The sequence below is a fragment of the Austrofundulus limnaeus genome, unplaced genomic scaffold (assembly GCF_001266775.1).
Source record: "Austrofundulus limnaeus strain Quisiro unplaced genomic scaffold, Austrofundulus_limnaeus-1.0 Scaffold185, whole genome shotgun sequence".
Classification (NCBI taxonomy): domain Eukaryota; kingdom Metazoa; phylum Chordata; class Actinopteri; order Cyprinodontiformes; family Rivulidae; genus Austrofundulus; species Austrofundulus limnaeus.
In genome coordinates this window covers 494,858-501,785 of record NW_013952587.1, presented here as the reverse complement: position 1 = coordinate 501,785, position 6,928 = coordinate 494,858, and the positions used below count along the sequence as shown (strand labels likewise).

At 38.8% G+C, this 6,928-nt stretch overlaps 1 protein-coding gene across 2 annotated transcripts in view; it reads right to left on the bottom strand.

Moving 5' to 3' along the window:
* ca10a (carbonic anhydrase Xa) overlaps positions 1-6,928 on the bottom strand; it is a 617,460-nt gene that overhangs the window by 508,736 nt on the left and 101,796 nt on the right. The gene's annotated exons all lie outside the window — the stretch shown is intronic.

The window sequence follows — 6,928 nt, the reverse complement described above, 5'->3', positions numbered from 1 at the left end:
TAAACAAAAGACACAACCAGGAAAAACAAAACAAAACAACAACAAAAACAATAAACCTTGATGACACCCAAGAGTTTTTCTATTTTGAGTCCATTTGTGAGTTCAGGGTGATTAATGGTCCATCAATCAATTATCTGATTGTTTTTTTTTTTTTCCATGATCCATTGCAAATATGTCCAGAATGAGAAAGTAGCTTGGTTCATTTAATTCCTACCGCAAAGCTGCGGTGATCCGTAGCTCGCCATCCTGGGTTGACACAGGGGGTGGAAAAAAAACCTGACCGTCGAGCGGTAGATAGAAAACACCCAATTAAGTCCTTCGGTTGGGTTAATAAGCCTCAATCCAGCTGTATTCTTCCATAAGTTTAGAAGACGCCAAGACGAGCAGCTAGCCACAGCGACAGCAGCAACAGCAATAGAGATCCGAGCTCACCTACGACCCGGAACTTAAAGTGTGCCGTCAGTGACCCGCCACAATAAAATGAGTGGATTATTTTGTGCAGGTTACATGTACATTGCCACACCATGCTGACCACTCTGAAACAACAGTAGGACTATGCTAGAATGCTCTTTGTGAACTATAACTTGGCATTCAATACAATCATTCTTCACTTTCTGAACACAAAGCTGGACACCCTGGGCCTCCCTCCCTGGGACTGTACACCTGCGACTGCAGTCCTGTCCATGAAAAACAACACCATCGTCAAACTTACAGACAATACTACAGTATATCAGTGACTATTCTCAAAGAGAGATGAGGCAGCTTACAGAGAGGAGGTTCAGAAGTCAACAACTTGATGCTCAGAGAACAATCTGGTTTTGAACATCATGAAAACAAAGGAGAACATCATGGACTTCAGGAAGAATAAAACTGACCTAGCCCCCTGTGAATGTGTAGAGAGAACACATTCAGGTTCTTGGGTATCTTGATCTATGTTGACCTCTCCTGGACAGATAACATTACAAATGCCAACAAGAAGGTGCAGCTGGGACCACACTGATGCTGCGTTCAGACATTTTGAGCATCAAAAATGCGTCCAATGCTTCAAGTTGGACGTTTGTGCACTTTGAGGTCAGACGCTTGTCAAAATTGCTCTAAACGAGAGTCCTGCATGAGTTTGGTGAGTTTCACCACCCCAGGAGCTGCACACTGATGAGACTCGCTTTCACCACTATTTTTGTCTCAAGTCCAGTTTGATGAGCTGCTGACCCACACCGGTACTCACATCTCCTGCCAAGAGACCGACTACAGGCACTCGATTTCAGCTGCAGAGCTCCTGTCCATCTGTCTCAGGTAAGTGGACATCATTCAGGAGACCGTCCCGTCGTGAAATGTGCCACTACATCACATAGCAGAGTCTCTTTGATTGGTTGACACACCGTGTTGAGCTGCAAAAGTTCAGATTTTCCAACTCCAGCATTTGACGACAACACAGAGGACTATTAGCTGCCCTCTTCCTTCCCTGATGGACATCTACATCTCCCTCTGCCTCTGCAGAGCACAGACCATCTCAAGAATAACACTCTCAACTTCTCACCAATACCATCACAATGATGGATGTACAACATATTTGTTAATAACACAACAGACTCGTCCACTGAGCAAGTTCTATTTCAACAATGTGCTATAGTCATATTAATATCCTATACTTGAAAATAATATTTACCTGTGAGATGCACTTTCTTTAATTTTTTACGTTTTTTTATATTAAGTTTGTTTTTTTCTAGTAAGCTGTATAACAGAATTTTGTTTGGAAATTAGTTGGTCTGCATTTTTCTTGCACTAAAACAGGAAGTGCATTCTGCACAATGACAATAAAGATTATTCTATTATATTCTATTCTATCCTAAATTTTTGTATAGTGTCCTGGGATCACTTTTGCTGTGAACTGGCACTTTATAAATAAATTGAATTGAAGTGAATCCTGCCACTTCTATACTTCACCATGGTGGGGGTTCAAATTGCAAGTGAGCTGCTCTGCATTCTACTCAAACTGACTTCCATCTGTGTGCTGTAACATAAATATATTATTCATGGAGGGCTGCTGAGCTGGTCATCCATCCTGCAGACGTCCCCCTGCCTGCAGGAAACCTCTACAGCTGCTAGAGAAGCTGTGTTTCTGGTTACAGCCCTGAACTTGCCGCCAATTTTATTTCAATCCCTTTCAAAATGATCAAAAACACATGAATATGCCTCACAGAATATATTACATGTAGAGGCTGGGATTATAATATATTTTTGAAGCATTACAAGTTGAACACAAGTGATTTTGAATCTATTTAAAAATGTCAGAAATTGTTGTTTTTTATTGTTTAAAACGTGTCATGTTAGGAAAAGTAATGAAGTGTGGAAGTGCAGAATCTAACACAGGAAAGGTGAAGCAAATTAGAAAGTTCATTGCAAATTTTATGGCATCAAGACAAATACATGTTTCAATAATTATATTATTTATGCCCTGCAGTGCTTTGAATTGTAATGGGATCAAATTACGAGGTGCCCAAAGAGTTCCACCCCTAATAGATACGTTGTAAATTTTTAATATTTATACTGCAATATGAAAGAAACCTTTGTGAAATATTTTCAGACAGGGTTAGACGATCTATCAAAACTCTATAAAGGAATCTAACACAGGAAAATTGATCAGAAATGATATAAATCTGAGTGGAGTACAGGCGTCAGCACCTTACAAAGGTTCAGGTGCACTTTACCCTCCTAAATGGCACTTGGAGGAGTGAAACACCAGAGCTGCTGACACAGCACTAAATAAACACAACGGCTCGTCCAGAACCACCAGATGCCATCTCATATTTTTTGGGGTGTTTTTTTCTTGATAATCTTTGTACTGAACTGGGCTCTGACAAATACACACTTTTTACTTTATATCACATTTAGTAATCTCATCAGAGCACAGTATCAGTATCCATGAAGGCTACACTTTTTGGCAGAGATATTCACACTGGGATCAGGCTTGTCTTCTGCAGATTTATCTTTTATACTATCTGTGGAGGGTAAACATCGCTCTGCCTCTCCAAGTCTGCTCCATCTAAATGCAGACACTTATTTGGGTGAAATGCTGTCTTAAACAGAGAAAGTGTGGGGAGTTTGATTGGCAGATAGAATTCACACTTAAGGTAAATAACAAGCGCTGCACATCTGATGATAAATGGAGAACAGGAGTAGACAGATAGGGTGTGTTACATTAATAGAAACAGTGTGTTGCATAACCCACTCAAGCTGTCTCGTCAGGAGGACAGAGTGTCACAAAGCAGGAGAAAGCTCCAAAGGTCAAGTGTTTTTGTCATTTACTTCATCGTCTGCATCCGCTTTGCTTTTAAAGCAAGAGAAGTTCATTTTCTGCCCAGTCACAGCCACAGAGGTGAGACATAAAGGAATAACATTCAGCTCAACACAGGCACTAAAGCTGCATACAAAGAAACAAACAAAAAAGACCCAGATTTCCTAGAGAAAATGCAGATCTCCCACTGCTTTTATGTTAAAGTTTAAAACTAAGATCATTTGGTAGAAGAAGGGACAAAAAATGTAGTTGTAAATATATGTGATGAGAATGACTAACACTTTTTTCTAAATATCTGTAAAACTGGCTGAGTTATGACCATTCTTAGTTGTAGATGTACATCCAATAATTACTTTTATGAAGTTCATTCAGTGGTTCTATAGATTTATTGTTCCTGTGTACAGTTCTCTCCCTGAGACGATGTTTGTTGTGACTTGGTGCTTTATAAATAAACTGAACTGAATTAGTTCATGAGGTATTTTGTTGAGACTAAAGACTAACAAGCACAGATATAGAAGTAAAAACAATGTTGCCTTTTGTCTTTGGAGACAAGAAATAACTAGAAAATCTTTATTGTGCTTACAGAATAAGAAATTAAAGTTCAAGTCAGTCTGAACAGTGGTGCAGACAAACAGGCTTCCCTTGATTCTTTCTGTTTAACATGATTTCCCCTAAATGTGTTTGGTTCCTTCATCCCGTCAGACGAGTGTTTGGTTTTTGGGACATCTGGTGCTATCCTTAGAGGAGGGGGTACTGTCACATTGGGTGTTTTTTCAGTGTTTAGTGTTCTGTTTGGGGTTTAGTTTCGTGTTTTCTGTGGAGTTTGGTTTCTGTGTTTACTCTGTACCTGTTCAGATGTCTTTACTTCCTCATCAGCTCAGCCTTATTATAATAAGTCATTTTGTTTCTGGAGACTCATCGGCCTTCATGCCTTCGTTTCAGTCCTCCTTGTGTTGCTCTATGTGCTCCATTAGATCATCCTTGTGTTTTTTGGTAAGTACTTTTCCTGCCACATCAGCATTTTTGTTTTGGTTTCCAGAGACTTGATTTGTCGTTTAATCCTATTCTCTTCTAAATTGTTGTAACTTGTCACATTTTTATTCTCCTTCTTATAAGTAGTAGTGTTAATGGATAGTTGCGCTGTTGGAGGTCAAACTGTTAATTGTCAACATGAATGAACGATCATGTGGCGTGCTAGACCACTCCATGATTTTACATTCAGATTTTAACATCCTACATCTGCTTTAAAAACTGTTAATTTATTTAATGTATTATTTTTTTTCAGCACAACTGATAACAATCTACGAATGCCGCTGTATATTTAGGCTAACTAAGATCAAACTGCACCAACAGACAACGTTCACTCATTTAGGCTGCTGTTAACGAACTAATGCGCAAAAAATCTTTGTTCTCATTTTTATATCTTGTTTGCAGGGTTTTTTGTGCCTTGCATTTGATGCGGACTTGAAGGAAACACGAACACTTGTCTTGTTTTCTTTGGAAGGTATTTCAGTTGTTTCTTCAAAGTCCTTGTGTCTGTCTGCGTTCTGGGTCAAAACTTCTTACGGACTGTGAAAAAAATCATTATGAGCCCCAGCTTTATACTATTATAACAATGTAAATTACTTTAGAAACATTATTTGATAAGTAAGCCCATTGAATGACATACTGATAAGCCAGGGGTTTTCAAAGTTTACTTCAGTTCCTTAAAGCCTTGAGTTGTAGATAATTTCAGTGTCAGGTTGTAGACCCTGCTTGGATGAGTCTCATTGAGGCATACATTTAAATTGTCCTTTTTTAAGAGAGTAATGCTTGATTAGAATTGCATTTTTTTGCCTTGAGTTTCAGGGTCATTCAGAAATCAACCAAAGCCTTAACCTGAAACATCCAGACCTTCCCACACTGACGATAATATTAATAACAGCAATAATAAGTAAACTAGTCAGGAGATTAAATCTTTTTTTTTTTCTGGGTGAATGCCAAGGTGTGTTGTGTTGAATGTGGTGAAAAATAACCAAATGCCAGACTCTGAGGCTGTTTAGGAGTGAAAAATAAAAATGTCTTTAAGAAAAGACAGAGGAAGCAAATCCAGAATTAGACTTGAATGTTAAATGCAAGTAATAAAGCCATACAACATACCACATATCACAATACCACAGCTGGACCAAAATATAGACCATTTATTCAGTCTTAGCTCTTGGCCCTGATTTCAGGAAGCCAGCACATTATAAACACATTCTTCTGGATCTGGCCACTCCCTAGGGGCGAGCTGTCACATCGACTGGGCGGCCTCCCCATCACATGACCAGATCCTTAAACAACGGACTGAGTTCTAACGAGAAAATAGTTAAGTGTTGTGAGTGTTAAGGCGTGTATTAACTAATCATATCAAGTACATTCTGTTTTAGATTTTGACATCTTATTCAAACCAGACTGCACTTCAGCTAAATCACAGTTTAATCATAAAATAGATAATTACGCAAAATATGTTATCAAAACCAATCCTAGTTCACCTAGGAAAAGAAACAGTATGTGTACTGCATTAAAAATAAGTAATAAACAGAATAAATTTATTCTGTATAAAACTGCAACTGGGAGCGAGAAACACCAAGAACATTGGAGAAAAACAGTGGAATCCAAAGACACAAACAGGTTTGTTTAAACTGATTACTGGAATGAGTTGCAGGTGAGCTTGATGGTTGGATGAGATGTAGCTTTAATGAGCTGGTAAAACAGAGGAGCTGAGGGAAGCAATGAGAAATAACATAAAGAGGTATGTTGATGATCTGTGGCAAGTTGGGAAACAACATTCATGAGGGAGACTGCAGAAAGTCTCCAGATTGTCTCCAGAAGGCCTTGCAACTTGCCGGGTTCTAAATTTGCTTGGTGAGAAGACGGGGTGCACTGTTTGTGTCACTGAGGCTGTAGTTTAAAAGCACATTAGTTCTCTGAAAACATCGGAGGCAAATGTCCAGGTTTGAAGGTCACGCTGATGATAAATAACCTCTAAAAAACTTGTGCAGATCGGCCTGTCTTCATTTTAAAGGTGTGTTTCAGCATTAAGTCAGAAACGTAGAGGTAGCTACAGTTGGTACCAGAGAGCTGAGATAATGTTGACATAATGCCGTTCTTCCATCTGTGCACACAAAGTAGACCATGATTGATCAAGTGACTGATTTTGAATTTTGTTGCTTAAAACAACCAGTCATTGCTTGCTGCTTGCACGGTTGCAAAAAAAATTACATAGTTTTTTCAATATTTTTCCACAATTTTGAGCCACCAACTAACCTGTGGTCCTATGAGATACAGTGGGTAAAATAAGTATTGAACATGTCACCATTTTTCTCAGTAAATATAGTACTAGAGGTGCTAATGACATGAAATTTTCACCAGATGTTGGTAACAACCCAAGTGATCCATACATACAAAGAAATCAAACCATAAATGTCCAGAAATGAAGTTATTTGTAATAATGTGGAATGGCACAGGGAAAAAGTATTGAACACATGAAGAAAGGGAGGTGTAAAAAGGCATGGAAAGCCAAGACACCAGCTGAATGATGCCATCGGTTACAGAAGAATGTCTAAACTTCTGAAGGTTCCAGTGAGCACTGTTGGGGCCATAATTCAGAAG